General features: G+C 38.3%; 1 long non-coding RNA gene across 1 annotated transcript in view; it reads right to left on the minus strand.

Annotated features, from left to right (window-relative positions):
- The window catches only part of LOC125150997 (uncharacterized), a 191,599-nt gene extending 169,070 nt beyond the window's left edge, over nucleotides 1-22,529 (minus strand). Inside the window, exons 1-2 of the long non-coding RNA XR_007146566.1 lie at nucleotides 22,116-22,529; nucleotides 16,851-16,967 (exon numbers count right to left, since the gene is read on the minus strand). This is a non-coding gene — a long non-coding RNA (uncharacterized LOC125150997). The remainder of the gene's footprint in view (nucleotides 1-16,850; nucleotides 16,968-22,115) is intronic.
- Between the last annotated feature and the right edge of the window lie 1,781 nt (nucleotides 22,530-24,310).

Here is a 24,310-nt window from a genome sequence, read left to right on the forward strand (position 1 = left end):
AATCAGTTGGAGAGATACCTGCAACTCATTTTTGCTCGTAGGTTCAACTTACGTTAAATATTTTTCCAGCATCCCTACTTTTAGAAACATGATGGTGGGGTGCCTGGGTGGCTCTGTCGGTTAAGCATCTGACTCTTGATATTGGTTCAGGTTATGATCTCACGATTCGTAGGTTCAAGCCCTGCACTGGGCTCTGTGCTCATGGCACAGAGTCTGCTTGGGATTTTCTCTCTCCTTTTCTCTCTGTCCCTCCCCTGTTCACGATCTCTCTCTCTCTCTCTCAAAAGTGTACAAATAAACATTAAAAAATAAAAAGAAAACATGATGGCTATGGGTTTTATGTTCTCGTAGCAAAGGAATGTTTTTGTTCTCATGGCAGGGTGAACTTTGGGAAGTGTTCCCTCCTTTTCTATTTTTTGGAAGAGTCTGTGAAGAATTCATATTAATTCTTTAGGGTCTTTTTTGGAACTTACCACAGAAGAAAAGTCTGGGCTTTTCTTGGTGGCTTTTTAATTTAATTTAATTTAATTTAATTTAACTTAATTTTTTATTTTTGATTACTAATTCAGTGTCCTCTCTTTTGTTACAGGTTCATTCAGATTTCTTCTCAAGTGACTTTTAGTATTTTGGGTTTTTATTTGTCTGAAAAAAAAGAGTTTTTCCATTTCATCTAAGTTATTTAATTTGTTGGCACACAATTGTTCATAGTATTCATTAATGATCCATTTAATTTCTATAAGGTCATACTAATGTCACCTCTTTTCTTTCTTTCTTTTCCACCTCTTCTATTTCTGATTCTAATAATATGAGTCTGTGCTCTATTCCTCTACTAACCTCCTTCTCCCCTCTCCTCCCCGCCCCCCAACAATCTAACTAAAATTTATACATTTCGTTGATCTTTTCAAAGAACTAGTTTTTGGCCTTATTGTTTTTCTCAAATATTTCCTCTCTTCTATTTGATGAATTTTCATTTTAATCTTTATTATATCCTTCCTTCTCTTGCTTCTGGTTTAGTTTACTCTTCTTTTTCCCATATTAGTACATGTTACCGACTTGAGATCTTTATTCTTTCTTACTATAGACATTTATAGCTATAGATTCGTTCTAAGCACTGCATTAGCTGCATCTCATAATTTTGCATATGTTGTATTTTTCATTTTCATTCACTTCATAGTATTTTCTGACTTCCTTTTTGATTTTTTCCTTGACCCCTTGGTTAATTATGTGTGTTGTTTAATTTCCATGTATTTGTTAGTTTTCCAAGTATTGGCTTTTCATTTCATTCCTTTGTGGTCAGGTAATATACTTTGTATTTTTTTTTATCTTTTAAAATTCATTAAGGTTTGTTTTATGGCCTCACATATCTTAGAGAATGTTCCATATGCTCCTGAGAAAAATGCATACTCTGCTGTATTGGGTAGAGTGTTCTAGAAATGTCTGTTAACTTCAGTTGGTTTACAGTGTTGTTCAAGTCTTCTTTTTCCTTGTTGCTTTTTTTTCTCCAGTTCTATCTATTTTTGAAAGTGGAAACCATCCATTTTTGACTTAAGTTTCTAAATATTAATTATTAATCTTAATATTCTAATATTCCTTAGAATATTCCCAGCTCTATCATAACCTCATTGAGTTGTTTTTTTTTAATATATGAAATTTATTGTCAAATTGGTTTCCATACAACACCCAGTGCTCATCCCAAAAGATGCCCTCTTCAATGCCCATCACCTACCCTTCCCTCCCTCCCTCTCCCCCATCAACCCTCAGTTTGTTCTCAGTTTTTAAGAGTCTCTTAGGCTTTGGCTCTCTCCCACTCTAACCTCATTTTTTTCCCTTCCCCTCCCCCATGATCTTCTGTTAAGTTTCTCAGGATCCACATAAGAGTGAAACCATATGGTATCTGTCTTTCTCTGTATGGCTTATTTCACTTAGCATCACACTCTCCAGTTCCATCCACGTTGCTACAAAAGGCCATATTTCATTCTTTCTCATTGCCACGTAGTACTCCATTGTGTGTATAAACCACAATTTCTTTATCCATTCATCAGTTGATGGACATTTAGGCTTTTTCCACAATTTGGCTATTGTTGAGAGTGCTGCTATAAACATTGGGGTACAAGTGCCCCTATGCATCAGTGCTCCTGTATCCCTTGGGTAAATTCTTAGCAGTGCTATTGCTGGGTCATAGGGTAGGTATATTTTTAATTTTTTGAGGAACCTCCACACTGTTTTCCAGAGTGGCTGCACCAATTTGCATTCCTACCAACAGTGCAAGGGTTCCCATTTCTCCACATCCTCCCCAGCATCTATAGTGTCCTGATTTATTCATTTTGGCCACTCTGACTGGCATGAGGTGATATCTGAGTGTGGTTTTGATTTGTATTTCCCTGATGAGGAGCGATGTTGAGCATTTTTTCATGTGCCTGTTGGCCATCTGGATGTCTTCTTTAGAGAAGTGTCTATTCATGTTTTCTGCCTATTTCTTCACTGGATTATTTGTTTTTTGGGTGTGGAGTTTGGTGAACTCTTTATAGATTTTGGATACCAGCCCTTTGTCTGATATGTCATTTGCAAATATCTTTTCCCATTCCGTTGGTTGCCTTTTAGTTTTGTTGATTGTTTCCTTTGCTGTGCAGAAGCTTTTTATCTTCATGAGGTCCCAATAGTTCATTTTTGCTTTTAATTCTCTTGCCTTTGGGGATGTGGCAAGTAAGAAATTGCTGCGGCTGATAACCTCATTGAGTTGTGATCACAGCGTGTCCTTACAGTTTCTCAAGGGTAATACAATATTATTTAATTCAAAACTCTTGAACCTTAGTATTCCCATCTTTAAAATGTAATACTAATCTTTGTACTGTTTGTTTTGAATGGATAATGTTTCAATTGTACCTGAGAAAATACATAAAAACATTCTGTTATTACATAGACTGCTACAATATTGATCCTCAACTGGGGGCAATTTTGCCCTCGTGTGGTATCTGGCAATGTCTGAAGACATTTTTGATCATCACAACTTGGGAAGTGATACAGACAGTGGGTAGAGGTCAGTGTTGGTGCTCAATATCTCACAAGGCACAGGAGAGCTCTCTGTCAACAGTTCCACTGTTAAGAAATCCTATGTTATACATGAGTGATCTAGCTTTTGCAGAATAAAGGCTAAGAAAAGATGTTAAGTGTTGCTTACAAAATCATGGATAGTGTGGATAAGGAGATGTTAACCTTGGTCTCAAGTCATTAATGCCTTGAAGAAGGATACATCCATGAGACACTCAAACAAACAAGCAGCTGAAAAAATGTATATACTGAGTGGATTTGACATTATATGTATAATTATAATTAAACAAGTTACGTACACAAAATAAAAATTCCAGGTCCCCCATTTTTTCCCAGAATAACTAGGACCATAATAGTAAAGACACTGGGGAGAAAAAGAAGGCATGGGTTTAGATTTTAATCCTAAAGACATATGTAAAATTAGAAGTAAAAATTTAAAAAAGATTCACAAATACATTAAAGGAAACTATACGACCTATTTGTCTCTGCTCAAATCAGGGGATTCAGTTATGAAGAAGGTGGGTATTTTCGCAATCTGAACAGTAGAGCTTCTCCAGTTCAAAGGGCAAATGAACATGTACCTGAAGCAAACACCATGGGGGAGATACTTGAAAAAGCTAACTTCTGCCATGTCACGCTACCAATCGTACTTCATAAAATTAACTACTGTTAACATTTTGTGTCTTTCTAGAAAAATTTGGTCTGGTTTTAAAAAACTACTAAATGCATTGTAAACCGTGGAAATGGGTTTATGTGAGTTCAGGGGAAGATACTGCTATTCTGTTTATTAATGGAAAGCTAGGATGATTTAGAAAAGACCTTTGACTTTTTTATTACGACACATTGAAAGGCAACTCTGATATACCTCATTATGTTTATCAGTTACAGTCTTATAAGCAGAATGTAGTTCTAAGCAAGTATGGCCTTTGGTTGTCATTATTACTCTGATTTTTCTGGTATCTCTGAGTTTGCAATACCTTCAAATCTAATTCACTCCTACACCTTTATGTCCTGAGAGGACATAAACACAACCACAGGAAAATGGCAATTTCAATTACTAAACCATATCTCTGGTATATTCATTTCAGTCAAACTTCAAACTTAGCTAAGTCTTTCAGGAGCTTTAATGTTTTCAAAAGCTCCTTAGAAAATCTTTCAGGCAAAGGAGACTTAGAGTCACACATTCCAAAGCTGAGCAGTCAATGAGAATGCAGATAATAAGAACTTAGCAGACCATTAGCATGCAGCTGCTTCATTCCTTAGAGAATAATTTTTTGTACCAGTGGACCTCATTCTTTCTGGGCTGCATTTTACTGCAGAACACCTCAGGAACAGGCATCACTGGCAAGATTTTCAGTACAATGCACCATCCTTGGAACCTTTCAAACAGCTTGCCCTCCGTCTTGCATGTGATAAAGAACCATGAATTTCATGGGATTCTTTTTTTTTTTTTTATGATGGGCCACTAATCACTCTTGATCCTATGATAAATTTAAATACTAACTAATCCACTTTGAATAGGGATTAAGCTTCAATGTAGAAGGAAAGGATTCATTAGAATTCATTACATCAATTTGTAATTTGAATGATGCATCTTCTAAATAAGATACTGCTGTTTCTAGTGATTGTTAACTGGGAGTCTAAACATCCTCATTATTAATTAATGGAAAGGGTGATAAAATCTGTAATAATTGAGGGAACGCTTGTGTGCCCCCCTCCTCCTTTAGCTTCTTGAATTGTCTAACAGTTATTATTTTTAAGACAAACAATGCCACGATAGAATAATCATCATGGCAGAAGGGAAAATATAACCAATTCAAATTTCTTATGTCAAGGATAATTTGATGTGCATGAAAAATGGAATACATATTGTAGACTTCCTTATTTGATGTATGCTTTATTCTTGTTGGACTCATTGTTGTCAAATTATTTTACAAATTTGGGAGAGAAATCAGATGGAATAATCATCTATCACTGTCATATTTTCCATATCTGGAATGAAAACACCCAGCATTACTGAGCTAAGGTTGAATAATAGCTTCCAAATCTGAGTAATATTTCATTCCAAGCAATTGTTACTAATAGTACAATGATTTAACTTTTGATCTTAGGATATTTAAGCCATGATGTCTGAATGAATTAGACATTTCTCTTCTCCACTTAAAATATAAAGACTTGCAGGGGCGCCTGGGTGGCTCAGTTGGTTAAGTGTCCAACTCCTTCTTTTGGCTCAGGTCATGATCTCATGGTTTGGGAGTTCAAGTCTCACACTGGTCTCTGCGCTGACAGCACTGAACCTGCTTGGGATTCTCTCCCTCTCTCTGCCCCTCCCCTGCTCGCTCTCTTTCTCCCAAAAATAAATAAATAAACATTAAAAAAAAAAAAAAGAAAGACTTTTGTAAGTAGGCAGTCCACTGAGAACCAAGTAAAGAACATGAAATGTTCTGGGGTCTTAGTGCCTATAAAAGTATTTCACTCAACTTGAAAAACTAAATCATGGCCTTCAAAGCAGTGAATTGTCTTAAATTTTAATTCTCTACTTATATAGGGTATCATCAAACTTGATGTTTAGTATTTTTATTCTGACTTATTAAAAATGATTTTTGTTATCAAGCTTGATAGTGAAATGAATAGGAGTGTTCACACAGCACTTGGTGTATGTGAGGCACTGTCCTAGTGCTCTATGCAGTTAATTATTTAATAGTCCTCAAAATGGCCTTTTAGTGCTGTTGCATTAGAAATCTCGGGGCACCTGGGTGGCTCAGTAGGTTAAGTGTTTGACTTGGGCTCAGGTCATGATCTCATGGCTCATGGGTTCCAGCCCCGCTTCGGGCTCTGTGCTGAGGGCTCAGAGCCTGGAGCCTGCTTCAGATTCTGTGTCTCCCTCCGTCTCTGCAACTCCCCTGCTCACACTCTGTCTCTCTCTCTCAAAAAATAAATAAACATTAAAAACAATTAAAAAAAAAAAGAAATCTCACTTCACAGGTGAGGAACATGAGACTCAGAGAGGTTAAACAACTCGCTCAAGGTCACATAGAATTAATAGTGGAACTGAGATTCAATCCTAGATGACGTGGCACCAGAGTCCCTGCCTGTCTTTACTCCACCACACTGCCTTGTTGATGAACTACATCTCAGCGACTGTGTTCTCCTGTTGATCCACTTCCTCTACATTTGGGCATGCTTCTTGACTTCCATAATGGAATAATCTCCTAATCCCTCTTCAGCCCATGATGAATTCTTTTTAATCTCGTGCCTTGAAAGGAACCCAACCCATTTTCATAATCCTAAAGCAGGTACTAGTGCAAAAAGCCATCACTGCAGGCAGTTTCAGAAAATTTCTTCAGCCCTTCTATTTATCATCTTAAGTACCTCTTCCCCACTAGTTAGCTCCTGATGGATTTGGCTTCTTTGATGTTGTCCCCAGTTCCTCCACAGATTGTGGCTTATACACTCATCTCTTCATTTTTTTTTTTTTTTGCTCTTGATCTTATATATTTTTTTCTTTCTCTTATCTTCCTCGGTTTATATATATTACATGAGATTATTACACATTATACATGACTTAATAGTTTATGCGATGGTAATGGATATACCCTGAAATTTCAGTGTCTTAACACAATAAAAGCCCTCCCCCTCTCTTTCAGCCCTACTCTCAGGAGTAGGTGGTATCCAAGACCTCCATGGTAGGAGAAGATGATGATGGAGACATGCTGACTCTTAACTACCTTAGCCCAAAAGTGGCATGTGTACTGGTCAAAACTGGTCTGTGGGCCCAACTTAACCGTAATGAGCCTGGGAAACATAGGGGAGCACATGGAATATCTGCTGAGCTTTTACAATCTTTCCCACCATGTATTGGGGCGCCTGGGTGGCTCAGTCAGTTAGGCGTCCAACTTCGGCTCAGGTCATGAACTCGCAGTTTGTAAGTTTGAGTCCCACACTGGGCTCTCTGCTATCAGTGCAGAGCCAGCTTTGGACCCTCTGTCCCTCTCTCTCTGCCCCTCCCTTGCTCACTCTTTCTCTCTCAAAAATAAATAAACATTTAAAAAAAGAAGACTTCAAAAATTTTTGATGTATAAATTATAAAACTGCCTTTTAATTTTATCCTGAGAATGAGTTTATGACCTGCTCATTTTCTCTTTTTACTATTGATACATAGTGAAGGGGACCCTGTATCATCAAAAGCCTAGAATACCAAAATATTTTTTTAATTGAAAATTGTTTTTTAATGTTTATTTACTTTTGAGAGAGACAGAGTGTGAGTCGGGGAGGGAAAGAGAGAGGGAGACACAGAATCTGAAGCAGGCTCCAAGCTCTGAGCTGTCAGCATAGAGCCTGAGGCGGGGCTTGAACTTGTGAACCAAGAGATCATGACTTGAGCTGAAGTCAGATGCTTAGCCGACTGAGCCACCGAGGTACCCCCCAAAATATTTTTTAATACTAATATTATAATGGTATTTTGCTATACTTGTAATGGACATTAGAGGACTCCAAGTCAAGTAATAAAGGCACCATTTAATTTTAGATTCATGTGATATAAACAAAGAAATTAATTAAAGAAAAACCTAATTAAACCAGTGTGTTGCAAATCCTCTCTCAATCTTTCTTGCCCTATCTTCCGTAAGCTTTATAAAGTGAAGTACGTGTACCAATGAAGATGTTTTCCGTAAGAACATATTACAGATTAGAACAACAAAACCGTGTGATGATCGTGTTTTATTTTATAAGATTAGAGCAATATAATTTTTGTCACATTATTCTATCATATGCAGACTTAAGTATAAGCTATTAATGCTTTTTAAAAGTTTGTATCAAAATATTATTGTTAGAATTCAAGAGGGTAGCAAGATTATATTTTTGCCACTAATTATGCAAATGGACTCATAGGAAACAGCCTATGTAAAGTCAGGCATTCCATGGATTCACACTGACCTTCCTGCAAAAAATGTCAAGGGCTGAATACAAATACCTTCACTGCCCTGAAATTTGTCCCAGTCAAATCCTCTCTTTCAAACCCTGTACAATAGAAGCCTTGGGTCCCCACCAAGTCCTTGTTTACATATTTGAGAAGATTTTCTTTCCTTTCTTTCCCTTTTGAAAAATTGGCCCTGACTTTTGGCATCCATGTTGCCCAACCCTGTGCAGAGGCTGGTCATCCTTCTGCTTGGAAAACAGTGAGGATTATAGTTTGTACAGAAAATGCCAGACATACCACTAAATTCTCAAGCATAAGATGACTATGGATCATCTTCATTAACTACATCACAAGGCTAATTCTCCCTCATCAGAAAGGAAAATCTTTTCGACTAAGCGTTAGCAATTTCTGGATACTTACTTAGGTTGATTAATATCTGAAAGACTGACTGTAGGGAAAACCACCATAATCAAGAGCAGAAATTGCAAACTGATGGCAGGTAGGTAGGCTCCGATAGGCTAGAAGTTGTGTTTTAGCCACATCCCAATGCTGGGTTTTGCCTTTATTAATTGCCTACATCAAAAACAAAACACAAAATGGGCGCCTGGATAGTTCAGTTGGTAGATCATGCTACTCTTGATCTTGGGATTCTGAGTTCAAGCCCTGCTTTGGGTATGGAACTTAAAACTACCACTAGCGGTGGCTCAGTAGGTTAAGCATCCGACTTCGGCTCAGGTCACGATCTCGCGGTCTGTGAGTTTGAGCTCCACATCGGGTTCTGTGCTGACAGCTCGGAGCCTGGAGCCTGCCTCGGATTCTGTGTCTCCTTCTCTCTCTGCACCCCCCCCCCCCCCCCGCTCATGCTCTGTCTCTGTCTCAAAAATAAATAAAACATTTAAAAAAAACACAAAAGAAAACAAAGACCACCACAAAAACAGCAACAACAACAAACCAAGCCAGAATATTTTATATAAAAGGTCCAGATGTAAGTGTCTCTTCAGAAAACAGAAGCTCCTCCAACACTGGACCTACATTGCCTTCATTCAGCTCTAAGTGCCCAGGGTCTGCACATGAGGCACGTGTTCATCTCTGAGAGACAGCCATATTCCCATCTCTCAGTTGTCTTGTCAGACCTGCTTCTCTCTTTGGCATGAGAGACCTGCCTCTGTAGCACTGGGATTTGTGATCCTCTAACCCAAGTTATTCTTGTTCTAAGTGTGGTCTTAGAACCATTATATCAGAGTCACCTGGTATGCTCACTAAGCTTGAAGATTTGTGGGCCTCAAATTTTTGGGCCTTTACTGAATCTGAATCTTTGTTATGGTGGGAAGTCTATATGTTAACAAGTTCTCCAGAGGCACCTAAGATAATGCAAAATTTGCAAACTGCTCACAGAATTCACTGGGTATTTTCTAGAGGTAGATATGTGAGTCATTTGGTGATTTCCCTTACAAACTGCAAGGCCCAGATCCCTGACCCAATACCCGTCTCTTCCCTTCTGCACTGTTTGAATTTCTAAACTCAGAAAAAAGATCGTTTCTCTAAATATAGTATTTAAACCAAGAAGGTATTAAACATACTTTCCCCCTAAGTGTTCTCTGTTGGTATAGAAGACACATGAATTTGATGAATTATTGGACAAAACAGGATCTAGAAAAGGTGGAGTTGCTGAGCATTTCCCTGTGCATTCCTGGAACTCCTTTCATTTCTTCTCTCTCTCTCTCTCTCTCTCTCTCTCTCTCTCTCTTTTTTTTCCTAATCAGACTGTATTTGCATGGTATCATTCCCTACTGGGAAATTAGTGTGCTTGCCTGTCTTATAATTTTAGAGCAAGTCTAGATTAGCTAACTGCTAAGTTTCTTGGAAGTTACAGGAGTCCTGTATCTTTGGTTATTTTGTTCTTTTTCCTTCATCTAACAAGATTACATGCTAGAAAAAACTTTGCTTCCCACGTGGAACTGGACTTTTTAAAAACTAGATACTGAGGGTTATATAATTTATCACGTTTCTTGTTTCACCTGGGTGATCAAGAATTTCAAAACCCAATTTAAATCAAATGTAGGAACTGTAGAGATCTCTATGGCTGGAGTATTTGCATTTTAGTTTCAAGGTTTGGGATCATTTCTTGTGATATTGTTGAACTTGATTCTGAAAATTATTTTTCATGTATTATGATTAAGTATACTAAGGTCAATTCAAAAGACTGAATTAAACTGGGTGTCCAAATACTAAAACAAAACAAAACAAAAACCACAAAAACCCAACACACACATACACACACACACACGCATAATAAAACAAAACAAAAATAACAAAAACAGAACACTAACCTAAGAAGCCTGATTTTCTTCCAATAAATATAAGTTTATAGACTAAGGTACACCATTATAACTAGTTTTAACTCATTCTTTTTTTTTTGAATGCCAACTGATCACCATTTCAAATAAATACATTTTTAAAATAGAAGTTCAACTTAAATATGTAACATACAGTGTGTTGATAAATGCACTTATTCATTTAACACATAGCCATTATCAGGAAACAAAAAACAAAATATTTCCATCATCCCAGAAAGCTCCTTCATGATCTTTCCCAGTTAATCTCCAGCCCCTAGAAACAATCACTGTTTTTAATTCTGTTAAAAGAAAAAAATTCAACTGAGTGAATTCTAAAGATCTTATTGGCTTACTCAATGATTCATGAATCAGACAGCATTCATCTAGCAGATAGAAGAAAGCTCAGAGGAGCCATATATAATGAAAGACTTTTGCCGGCAGAAAGGAGCAGGAAGAAGGAAGTTGTATTAGACGAAAAAACAAAAAACAAACAAAAAAACCCACAACAGGTTGGCTACACAAGGTCACTTTCCTTTAGGAGATAGTAGAAGTCTATCCGGCACATAACCTCAGTAGCACTGATCAGGCAATTCCTGATGGACTTTTTAAAGATTCCATATCTGAAAGAACTTAAGACTGTAATTAAGTTAGGTTTCAGTTTGGTGACATGGGCTTAGCATAAACAGTTTCATTTTGGAGCTGTTGTCTTGTTTTTAACAATTCCCTCCCTTTGATCAGATTCTCAGCTTAACTGAGAGAGGAGATAAAAATTTAGGGCATTAGTGCTACCCCCAGTGACTGCTCTGGAGTTCTCACACAGTTGTTTGTTTTTCCTGATTCTCTGTGTGATATTCACAGGTCATGATGTATTTTCACTTAATTTCTTTATGGCATTCACAGGTCATAACATTGGGTTCCCATTTGGATCGATTTTTTTGATGTTCTAGTCTTAGGGACACCAATTGCTTGGTGATTAGCAGCTTCAAGCACGCACTTAAAGCTTTTAAGAGAATAAAGAACATCAAGGAGATTACTATGATTATTATAATGAACAGGATAATTCCCAATATCTAGAGTGCCCTTCAGAGACATGATGCCCAAGACCCAAACCAATCAGAATCAGTAAGTCAGAGAAAGACCACATTGAAAGAGTCACTTTCTTAAGCTAACTGGCTTGTTCAATTATCTTATGTATCTGAGTCTCAGTGTCCCCAGAGGTGTCCATATGAGTGCAGCAAATGGTGTTGGCCATAGCACAAGCACCTCCTTGTTCTGCTAAAAGACAACCAATGGCTCTGCTATAATCAAGAACAATTTTGGCCAGAGTCTAGGTATTTTTCCTTCAGCAGCAGATTCTACAATACTTTCAAGAGTTGCAGATAGAGGGGTGCCTAGGTGGCTCAGTCAGTCAAAGTCCGACTTTGACTTAGGTCATGATCTCACAGTTCCTGGGTTTGAGCCCCGCGTCAGACTCTGCTAACAGCCTGTCTCTCTCTCTCAAAAATAAATAAACATTAAGAAAATTAAAAAAAAAAAAAGAGTTACAGAGAGGTTACTGGTCACAGCCTCATTTGACAGGGGTGTGGGGATCTGCCAGGGAAAACAAAGTTTGAATCCTGAATATCTCCTGGTAGTTCCTGTTTGAGACTGTGGCTTGGGACTGGAAAGCTGACAGCCATGGAGGCCAGTGAAATGGAATGGTCTGTAGGCTACACAGGTGGTTTGATTCTGGTTAACCTTACCTTGTGTCCCTTTCTTTGCATAGAGCCTGCCTGCAAGTTTCTCTAGGTAACCAGAGACAGGGCAATGGACCCAGAGAACTAGGGAACCTGACACAATAGAGAGGGAGCTGAGTTTGTGCTACAGAGACTGAAATGTTCAAAATCAGGGGGAAGTTTGTGACAGTCAGAACTACAGTCACCAGAACCATAGCAAATCCAACAATCATTTGGAGCCTGGATCACCCCTGTTTGCACTGTCTTGAGATACATTTTCATTACGTGTCCACGCCAGAGCAGGGAAAAAAGGGAAACAAAAGATCATAAAGACATTCACGGTATACAAATTGGGGAAAGGATAATCAAAGAGGGAAGAAGAGGAGCACCTGTGTAGCTCGGTCAGTTGAGCGTCTGACTCTCGATTTTGGCTCAGGTCATGATCTCACACATGGGTTCAAGCCCCATGTCGAGCTCTGCACTGTCAGCTGCTTGGGATTCTCTCTCTTCCTCAGTCTCTCTTCCACCCTCCCCATCTCTCAAAATACATACATACATACATACAAACATGAAAGAAGGAGTCAAAAGAAATGTTCTTGATCCAATGTCTTGGCAGGAACCAGTCTACCCTGCTGTTGGATAGTTCTCTTACTAGTCAATATGATTTGAGGTCTCCAGATTCTTTCACAGAACTAGATGCAGGTGGAGTCTTCTTTAGTTGTAAAATATGCACCCAAGGTTTGGTACCTTGTAGTTTGGCAGGGGGGTCAGTGGTCAAGTATCAATTGGTAAGGTCCTTTCCACAAATCTCACTGTTGCAAAGCCATTAGAGTAAAACGATAACTATTTATAAATGACAAAAGACTTATGCCCATGGTTAAATATCCTGGGAATTTACTATAATGAAATTGGCAAGGAAATTTGGTTATTTCTGTGACATACAACATTTTTAAAAAATGTTTATTTATTTTTCAGAGGGAGTGACAGAGAGACAGACTGCAAGTGGGGGAGGGGCAGAGAGAAGGGGAGGCACAGAATCCGAAGCAGGCTCCAGGCTCTGAGCTGTAAGCACAGAGCCAGACGTGGGACTCGAACTCACGAACCGCGAGATCATGACCTGAGCCGAAGTCAGACCCTTAACTGACTGAGCCACTCAGGTGCCCCAACATTTTTTTTATAAATGTTTCTATTTATTTTTGAGACAGAGAGAGAGAGAGAGAGAGAGCATGCGTGAGTGGGGAGGGGCAGTGGGAGAGGGGGACAGAGGATCTGAAGCTGGCTCCTCGATGACAGCAAAGAACCTGATGGAGTGCTTGAACTCACTAACAATAAGATTGTGACTTGAGCTGAAACCAAGAGTTGGATGCTTAACCAACTGAGCCACCCAGGCTCCCCTGTGACATACAACATTTTAAGGTCATAACTAAAATTATGACTGGTAACATTATGCCAGGACATTTCAGGTTTATGGGAATTGTATATAATTTCTGGGACATTTATATTAAGTGTTTTGAGGATCTTTTTGCACGACCCTTTGGGAAATCTCAAAGTTACTTTGAGGTAAAAAAAACTCTATATAGAATTTGATTTGGGGAAGTCGTCAAAACATCCTAAGGTCTGAACGTTTGAATAAATAGGATCATAGATCATTATGAAAAAAAAAATTAATTATCTATTTGATCAAAGTGACAATAGAAGATATTAAAGTCAAATACAAAAAATTACATCATTGTGAGCAAAACTTAACGCTCTCAATATTGAGAAGACTGGGTTTTCTTAAGTAATCAAAGACCTGATGAAGACAATGTGAAACACAATAAATTATTTTGCTAAAACACAAAATCTTTGCTATCTCGGTGAATTACCCACAAGGTAAAGAAGCTTTTATAATGTCTTATCTAAAGCAGACCAAAAGTCTAAGAAGATTTTGCCCTTTTAGTAGACACAAAGCCAATTTCTAATTTTGCATCAGTGTCCTTTTGATATTAAAACTCATTAAAACAATAGCAACAACAAAAAACAAACTTATATCCATTCCAATTTTAGCCACTTTGACTACACATAAAATTCCCTTCCCCAGGTTGCTTTTCCATAAACCTTTACAACTTTTTTATATCCATTCGGATTGGGTCCCTTTTTTTTTTTTTTTTAATTCTGGAACAACCAATAATTTTATTTTCCATTACACAGCTGTTTCCTTTCACCCTTATTATTTCTAAGCAGTTTTAATTATATGTATCAATTAGAATTCTTAACCCTTCGAATCCTTAATTCCAAGAGAAAACTAAAAAGTAAGCAATTGTGGACTGTCTTTTACACTATCATTCTGTGGACTGACAAACTTATTTCATAATTTCTAGAAGTATATTCTTCTTCATAGTAAAGTTTTCAATGTGACACAAAATATGTTTTAATAGACCCAAATATCTTTACTTCCTCTGTAAATGGAAGCCACAGTAGGTAAATCTATGTTCAGTAATTAATGTTTCAGTCAGTGTTTTATATTATTTGGAAATGATCTAGACATTCAATGAGTATCCATTATTTAACTTATCGCAGCGTAACTTTAAGATTCTGGGTTGCCAACAATTTTGGAAGCTATTTAAATAGATACACCATAAAACATAACCATTGCTGAAAAGTTCACCTAAAAACTGTTATCTCACTTGTATCTATCTAAATTGCTTATTTTTAAATATTCAGATTGTGCATGAAAATTTCACAAAAAAGGTAGGCATATACTGAGTTATTCTTCTTGCTGACAAATTTTGTAACAGAGATAATACAAACTTTTTAAACCCAAGTAAATTAAAAGTTGTAGTTTTACAATATATCTAATGCTGACAACTGTGAAGACATACCTATTTTAATTAAGCCAATAAACTGAAACTAGCATTTATTTACCAAAGATTATCCCAGATCACACGAACCTGAAAACCATCTGGGTCAATTTCATTACTCTGAGAGTCTGAAAATACTTAATTTGCTAAGTGCTTATTTTTCCTTTAGCCAACTAAACAGAGCTCCTTTATAATTTGATTTTGACCATACCATCCAGAGGTAGAAAAATATCACATATCTATAATGTACATACATAACAGATGTGTCTATACAGATAGACACAAAAAGAGATTTATAACTTTTGTTTTTAAAGTTTTAGTCATGTGTCAGGTATAATAATACAAAACTCAACAGTTTATAAATGATACTTAAATCCAAATTGTGTTTCCGGCAGTTGGAATAAGTTAAAGTTATCTGCTCAGATGGCTAAAGCTTTTTGTTAATATTTGTTTTTTTTTTAATTTTTTTTTTAACGTTTATTTATTTTTGAGACAGAGAGAGACAGAGCATGAATGGGGGAGGGTCAGAGAGAGAGGGACACACAGAATTCGAAACAGGCTCCAGGCTCTGAGCTGTCAGCACAGAGCCTGACGTGGGGCTCAAACTCATGGACCGCGAGATCATGACCTGAGCTGAAGTCGGAGGCTTACCCGACTGAGCCACCCAGGCGCCCCATCTTTTTGTTAATATTTGTGACAAGACATTTAAGATTTTTCATTTATTTATTTTCCAAAACATGCCCCCCTGCTTTTTTTTTTTTTTTTTTTTTTTGCCCTCTGATAAGAATTACCTCCTTGAAGTTTGCACTTCAAAGACGATGGCCTAGATGAGAGTTCCTGGACAGAAGTGGTTAGAATATTTACATCTCAAAGTCTTAGTGAAAGAATGCAAGTTCTTCCAAGAGGGAATTCCATTTTCCAAGACCAGAGTTTTAGAATACTTACAAGACTTTTGAGACAAATAGGGGACGTTTGGGGATTGGTAAAAGGGATAGGTGGACTTGGAACTGCTTCTGGAGCTGTTTTTGTTCTCGTAAAGACTCAATTTATAAGATGTGGACCATTGTTCTTAAGTCCTCAAGGAATTGGGTTGCAACTTAAATGGCATCATAGGCTGATCCATTTTTGGATTTTTGTTCTCGTAAAGACTCAATTTATAAGATGTGGACCATTGTTCTTAAGTCCTCAAGGAATTGGGTTGCAACTTAAACGGCATCATAGGCTGATCCATTCATCCAACTACATTACCCTCAGTTTGCTTCTTTATATCAGGCAGAAGATCTTCAACAAAAATGGAAGTCAAAAGATTCCTATATTCTAGATTTAGAGCTGTTTGTCTTTGGAATATTTTTCTTTCCCTTTGGGTATATACTTCCATGTTGCTTAGGAGTAAAGGCCCCAAAAATAGTTCCTATGAGGCTCTAAATATCCAATTTAGATATTGGATATTGGAATTTAGATATTGGCTTCCAATTTGGCCAACTTGTGGTCATAGAGATACTAAAGAAAATCCTTTCAAATATCTTGTCAGGTTCATCCAGAACAAACAGCAAATATTTTTGGCAGTATTGAACAACTCCTAGGACTCAAGAAGCTTCTCCAAAGACAGTGCTAAGGATACTATTCTCCTGAGATCCAGAGCCACTCCCAAAGATAGCCCAAAGGAAAAAAGATAATTCTCTTGAAAATGCAACAGCTGGTAGGATCCTAGCTCTAAATGGTATAACAACACACATTTCTCTCCAGCCATATTTTTCGTGCCCCTGATCTGATGGTCGTCAAGCCAAATTCCCAGGGTTCCGGGTGGAACTGTTTGCCAGCTCGAGCTGACCTGCTAGGTCTTGGACTGGAATCTGGACTAATTTAGGATTAAGGGCTAGTGATCTGTTAAGGTCTTTTGTTGGTCTAGGTTGACCCGTTAACCCTGGACTTGAAAGCCAATTTGATCAGAAGCTCAATGTAAAGAGAGCAGAGCTCAGATGTGAGAACTTACCCACAGCCCTCAGGAACTGGAAGAAAACTCAAGGGGTCTGCAGGTAATGATGTCTGTGTTTCTCCTTGTCCCCGAAGCTGTCAGATGTCTTCTTCAAGTCCCATCACTGCCATGAGACTGTTAAAGAAACAGAATTCAAGTAGATTTGAGTAAATGTTAAAGATCTCCTTGGCTTTATTCCATGATTCAAGAATTGGGCAGCATCCAATCTAGCACATAAAATGGAGCTCTGAGGGCCGTGTGTGGGTGGCTCAGTTGGTTAAGCGTCTGACTCCTGATTTCAGCTCAGGTCATGATTGCTTGGTTCATGAGATTAAGCCCCACATTGGGCTCCCTGATGATAGCACGGAGCTGCTTGAGATTCTCTCTCTCTCTCCCCCCTCTTCCCCTGTCCCACTTGTGCTCTCTCCCTCTCAAAATAAATAAACATTAAAAAAAAAAAAAAAGGAGCTCTGGGGAGCTGTACAAAATGAAAGACTTGCCGGCAGAAAGAAGTGGAACAAGGAAGTAATACTAGGCAAAAAAGCAGGTGAGTTACTGTAAGGTCACTTTCCTTTAGAAGATGGTAGGAGTGTCTCAGACAGATTATCCATCTATAGCTGACCAGGAAATTCCTGATTGATGGTTTAAGATTCCATTCCTTTGACACCTTGATCTCAGACTCTACCCTCCAGAATTATGAGAAAATAAATTTGTTTTTTAAGTCAAGTCAGTCTCAGTTTGGTGATGTGGGGCTTAGTATAAACAACTCCCTTTTTGGCCTGTTCTTCTGGTTTTTCACATTCTTATCATAGCTTAATTTCACCTACTGTAACTCTTCATATAGGTGGAATCATAAAGTACGCACTGCTTTACAAAAGGCTTTTTCTTTTCACTTTTTTTTGGTGCATAGACATATTCTGATAATCTAGGCTCACTGTATCAGTTTTGGTAAACTGATTTTTTAAAAAAAATTCTATTTCATAAAAATTGCTAAATTTATTAGCATAAAGTATTCATGATACAATCTTTTAAAGGCCTATAAAATCTATAGTTACAACCCTTCATTCAATCCTGGTATAGGCAATCTGTGCTTTTTTTTCTCTTTTCCTTGATGAATATTATGAAGGTTTATATCAATTTTATTAGCCCTTTTAAAGAATCAATTGTTGACCACATTGATTTTCAATATTATTTGTTTGTTATTTAATGGACTCCTGTTTTATTTTTAATTACAGGTATTTCCCTCTAACGATGCTTTAGCTGCACTAGATGCTTCAGCTGCATCAACTGTATTATTCTCATAGCTTTTGTCTTTATCATAGCTATTTTCCTGGATTTTCTGATCAAATATTTCATTCTATGGCTTTAATTGTAGCATTGATATTTAAAACACATGATGTGGTGATGCTTTCAAGATACAGGCAAATAGCTCTTTTAAAATCATCTGAAACACTTCTTGCATTTTTCTGATAAAGATTTCTTTGCAAGAAAATGATCACATTTTTTTCCCACCGAATTAAAAAGAAAACTGTGCATTTGAAAATAACAAGCCACTAAGTTACATGCAAACTTTTTGGGCCATGAATCTTTTTGAACTCTTGAATCTTGAGATTAAGACCTGAGCTGAAGTCAGATGCTTAACTGACTGAGCCACCCAGGTGCCCCAAATGTAAGGCACTTTTTGTTTTCAAACTTTATCTTCAATTATTTCATAGTTATTGTTCAACATCTTGTGACTCACTGCTCCTTTGTAGAATAAACAAGAACATGTTTAATGCAGGCAAAGTAATTTCTTATACTATTTGAGAACTCCTCACTAAAGGTATTAACTACTCTTTTCCACCTCTCTGCATTTTAGAGCTTATCTGTTTGAACATTTAAATGTAAATCTCTCAAGAGAAGCAACCAGTCACTATTTAGTGAGTACCAATAGAGTCAAGGCCAGTAATAAAGAATATGCCCTTGCGTATCAATGAGGTGATCCAAGTTCTCAAATTTCTCCCTTTTCTCTACCTTCTCCTTCTCTTCTTTTCTCTCCTCCTCCTTCCGCTTCTCTTTTTCCTCTTCCTTCAACTAAATTCCTATTTCTTAAATGGAAAAGAGTGCACTTTCCCACAGAGAATATACATATGAAAAAAAGGCACACAGAAGTTTTCATTTTTGCATAATTGAATTGGGACAAGGATAGAAAGCAATGTTAAGGTCAATGCTGTTGTTTTAGTAACACATAGTATCCCTATGCACATCCTGCCACAAGGACCAGGAAAAATGGATACTATGTGGCAGTTATGCAGTTACCACTCCAGATGCCGGAAGTTGAACAAAGTGCATTTGGGAGAGAAAGAAAGGGAATTCTGTTCATTCAAACCAAAGTGGAGTAAAACCTGGAAGAAGTCATTGGAGGTATGTAAAAAAAAAAAGAAAGAAAGAAAGAAAGAAAGAAAGAAAGAAAGAAAGAAAGAAAGAAAATGTTAATATAAGAAAAACAATGAGAACACAACTGAGGGAAGAAATTTGAGAGGAGGAAATACTAATAGTTAACAAACAAGAAAAGATGCATACCTACAAAAGATGTAAGGATAATGAATATTTAAATCGTGTATCATTCCATACCCATCAGATTAGCAAAAAGTAAAATGCCTAAAAGTAAAGCATTGATGAGAACGTGGAATTTCATACACTATTGGTGGGAGTGTAAAACAATACAATTACTTTGTAAAGCAATTTTGCTGCATTTATTATGCTGGATACTTCCTGGTTATCCCTCCAGATCCAATGTCTTTCATTGCTCAGCATTTTGCCCTAGGAGGTGGACCTTATTATTAACAGTCTCCCAGGTTCTTTGGCTTCCTGATGGGTTCAGTGGAAGATTGGAAGACGAGAGGGAAGTGAGTTCATGGTATTTATTTTGTTGCTCTTCTCACACGTTTTTGTTGCATTCTATCCCTTATACCAAAGATCCTGTCATAGAACTCTCCATGGAGTTACATTTTCTTGATCCTTCTCACTGCTTCCTCCCTTTGCTATTTAAGCCTTAAGAGTAGTATCTGCTCTTGCTAATCCCAGAGTATTGCACTATTTCCTATGTCCCTAAACTCTAAAAATGCATATTTAATAGTTTTTTTTTTACATTCCCCGTAAAGTGTCCACTTTGAATGTGTCATCTGATTTTTGCTAGGATCCCAAAGGATATCTCTGGTGAAGTTTAATAGGTACATACTTATGATACAGCAATAACAATTATTAGGTATATACATATCCTTGAGATACTCCTGTGCATTAGCTCAATGTTATACATGAATATTTATTGAAACATTGTTTGTATCAAAAAAGCAATCTAAGTGTCTAAAAGCAGAAAAATAGATGAATACTTTTAAGTATAATAATACAATGTAGAATTACTCAGCAGTGAAAAGGGAAAAAAGTATAGTAACAATGTACTAACATGGATAAAACTGAAAAGTATAATTTCGAGTAGGTAAAGTTAAGTTTGAGAAGTATATGGACAGAAAGAAGCCAGGTATATAAAAACTAATACCTATATAATGACATTTTTTGTTTAACAACTATATATATATTTCCTTAAATATACATACAAATAAAAACATAGGAATATAACGAATAAAAGTATACATCAGTATGATAAACTAAAATTAAGGGCAGTGGTTATCTCTAGGAAAGAATGGGATTGTTTAGAGATGCATAGAGGTCTTCAGTTCAGTTGAAATTTTAATGTTTCATTTTTTGAGACGGTAGAGGATGCTTGAGTTACTTGACTTGACCTGTTTTGTCCCTGCTTTTGCCCCCACAGACAATGTTATTACAGTTTTCTAAAATCCTGCTTAATTACCTAAGGAAAAGGCCACCTGGTGATATTCTATATACCCTTTTGTAACATCTGTGCAGTTTTGGTTAGAGTGGAAATCCTTCATCTTTCAGCTATTTGTTCTGGACGTTAAACTTGGGAAGAACAAGTACGGATTTAAGTGAGAGCCCCGCTGCCAACTTCTTCCTTGAATACAGCTGGGGACATTTTTACTGTTGCATGAGACATGATACCAAGAGACTGATAAGGGCACTCTATGAGGACAAATGTCTCCACTGCTCTCATCTTTCAGGATAATGCCCTGGCATTCATTACAGGATTATTACGGACATGGCAGAGGGATCTGAAAAAAAACCCAAAACTTTGCAATATGAAGAAGGGATATAAATTCTACATAAACTTCATCCAAATGGACTCGTTAATTTATCATGTGCTATCTCCCAAGACACAGATTGATTGCATGAGATCATTAAGAACTTTTTTTAACCTTTTTTTTTTTTTTAAGAGAGCAAGAGGGCACTAGTGAGGGAGGGGAAGAGAAAGAGATAGAGATAGAGATAGAGATAGAGATAGAGATAGAGATAGAGATAGAAAGAGAGAGAGAGAGAGAGAGAGAGAGAGAGAGAGAGAGAGAGAGAGAAAATCCCATAAGGGGCAGAGAAGAGAAAGAAGGAGAGAGAGGAAAGAGGGCCTCACCTGAAGCTGGGCTCCTGTTCACCAGAAGCTGGGCTCAAGCTCACCCAACGCAGGGCTTGAGCTCACCCAGTGGATGTGGGACTTGATCTCCTGAACCATGAGATCATGACCTGAGCTGAAGTCAGATGTTTAACTGAGCCACCCAGGTGCTCCAATCATTTTTTTTTTTTAATTATGTTAAAAGAGAAGCCAGGAAGGGATGAAGTATCTGTATGGTATTAGCATATTACATCACATAGTAAAATGTTTATTCTTTTTGGTAGCATTGTAATATATACGGATCTTGCCGGAGTTTGAGTCTGTACTCTGCAGGAAGGTAGAAGGCATATTCAGGGGCAGTGAGTGGTACAAATGAAGTAAAAGATGATTAAAAAATATTTGTTATAGTTGGTACCAGTTTATGAAGGATCTTAAGTAAGCTACCAAGAACTTTAAGTAAGTTGCTGACCTTCTCTGTGCCTCAATTCCCTCATTTGTGAAATGTAAAAAAATAACACCAACATCACAGAGTTGCTGTTAGGGTTATATAAGCATTTAGATGAAACTCTAGACACGCAACCAGCATGTAACTCAGAAACTGCACTCCTAGGCATTTATCCTAGAGAAATGGCAGCTTAGGTTCACTAAAACCCATACACAAATGCTCATAGAAACGTTATCTATAATAGCCCCAAAGTAAAACAATCTTGTTATTATTCTGGTATGGGCGAGGCCAACAGCTCAGGAGGTGGCTGCCACTGAAAAGAGAGTTTGTTACTCACACTTCCCAAGAAGAGGAGGCATACACTGCCTTGCCATAGTGCCTTTGCAGGTGCATCATCAGGTCATACTGGGAGGGAGGCCCCCTGCACCCAGGAGGATATTCAGGTGGTTCGACCGTCCACGGCCCCCAGGGTGGCTGAACAGGACGTACTGCGCACGCGTGTTCCCAGGGTTCCGAGCCCGGATCTCCAACAGTTCAAAGGTTGTGAGAGACAAAACTGGTGAGGCTGTTGTGGACCCAAGGATCTAACTAATTCCAAGCCATACCCTCACCAACGCAGCCTGTTCACCCCGAAGGTAGATCTGGGGAGAGCTTGAACATCTAGCCTCCTCCGCTAGGCAGGGCGGAGCTGCTGTCGGGAATCCTCCAGGAGAGACGCGTGGGAGGCACGGTTGATCCAGGCGGTGGCGCAGCCTCGAGCCTCGAGCCGGAAGTGCATTGCGCATGCGGTTCCGCTCAGTGTTCTGGAACCAGGGGGATTGTGGACCAGCGGGGACCCGTATTTGGCCAGGACCCGGGTCGGAAGTGCCCGGGTCACGGTTGCCTGCTCTTGGGGGAAGTCAGGCGTCTGCTGCTTTGCAAACCCGCACTGCGCAGAGGCTTCTAATCCGCGTGAAGCCGCCTCTTGCGGGAACTCGGAGGCTTTGCTTGTTGGGACCTGTTGTCTTGGCTTGAGAGACAGTGGGAGCCTGGATTCCTGTGGCAGGCCAGATCAGCAGCATGACCAAATGGGGACTGCCTGTCGCCGCTTGTGCACAGCAGGATGGCATCGTATTTCTGCGGGTGGGAGCCCTCCGACAGGAAGATAATCCAGGTGGTTTGGCCGGGCCATGGATCCAAACGCCTGGAGGGCCCAAGCTGACCGAGGCCTGCTGAATGGGTGAGTACTTTCTATGTGTGTGCTGTGCTGTTCAGGGTAGCCAGCGAGGTGGGACAGTTCAAAGGTCATGAGAGGCAGGATCTCTGACTCAGGCTCCCAGGGGTTTGTCATGAGGCAAAGTGCATGGGAAGAAAATGAGCAAGGCTTTGTTGTGGTTCTTGCAGGAAGCAACAAGAAAGTCAGTGCAAACAGGTTTAGGATTGGTTGATTTGAATAATTTCAGCAGGTTCTGGGACCTAGGGGCTGTCCTGAGTTGCCTGGTACCTGGCCCTGGGGTGATTAGAGCAGGGGGAATATTGGTTTGGAGTGTAAGGGCCTGATAGAGGAAGTGTCCACCTGGGAGTATGGGCAGATAGGTAGATGTTCACTATCTCTAGGAATTGATTAGGTTTAGAGGGTGGGGAGAAGTTTCCCCAAGATCCATAAGGCCCCAGATGTCAAAACATCATAATAAAAAGACATGTTCAATACAAACTCACATCGTTCAATGAACTGTGGTAAACCTGTACCATGGGATACTTCTCAGTAACAAAAAGGAAGAAACTATCAATGCATGAACAAATTGGATGAATTCCACTTAAACATAGGATGGGGTGTTGGTGATGTTGATGGAATGTGTTTGGCTATAAAAGGGCAACTCTTGTGATGGAAAGACACCTTGGCTATATCAATGTCGATATCCTAGTTGTGACATCATACTATAATTTTTCAGGATGTTACCATTGTGGGCAACTGGATAATGGGTAATAGGAACTTTCTTTATTTTATACGACTGCATGTGCATCTATAATAATCTCAAAAGTAAGTAAAGATAAAAAGCCTGGCACATAGAACTTACCAAATATTATTTTTCAGATTATTTGCGTTATGATATTAGTAAATTTGTTACTGAATGCATTAGAGTCCATTGAGTCATTAATTCAAACATTAATTTAGCAATATTTACTGATGCTTGCACATGTAAGGTCTCATACAATAGCGGCATAAAGACAAGACTCCTGCTCTTATGTTACCCTAATACAAAGAAGAAAAGAAGGATGTGATAATTATCATAATGGGAAACATAGTGGAGTAGTTTAAAGCAAGGTTTAGAGCCAGGAAGACGTTTAGAATCTTCTAAACTCCTACCTGCATTTTCTCAAACAAGTTACTTGTTTATTTCTCTTGCTTTGTCTGCAAAATAAATGACAATGAAAATAATTTATCCTTTTAATATTTTTGAAGTTTAAATGAGATAATTTAGTACTTTCACTTTGAATAAATATCATTTTGCACCTATGACCTGGCTCTGTAGGAGATAATGGGGATAGGGC

The sequence above is a fragment of the Prionailurus viverrinus genome, chromosome D4 (assembly GCF_022837055.1).
Source record: "Prionailurus viverrinus isolate Anna chromosome D4, UM_Priviv_1.0, whole genome shotgun sequence".
NCBI classification, from domain to species: domain Eukaryota; kingdom Metazoa; phylum Chordata; class Mammalia; order Carnivora; family Felidae; genus Prionailurus; species Prionailurus viverrinus.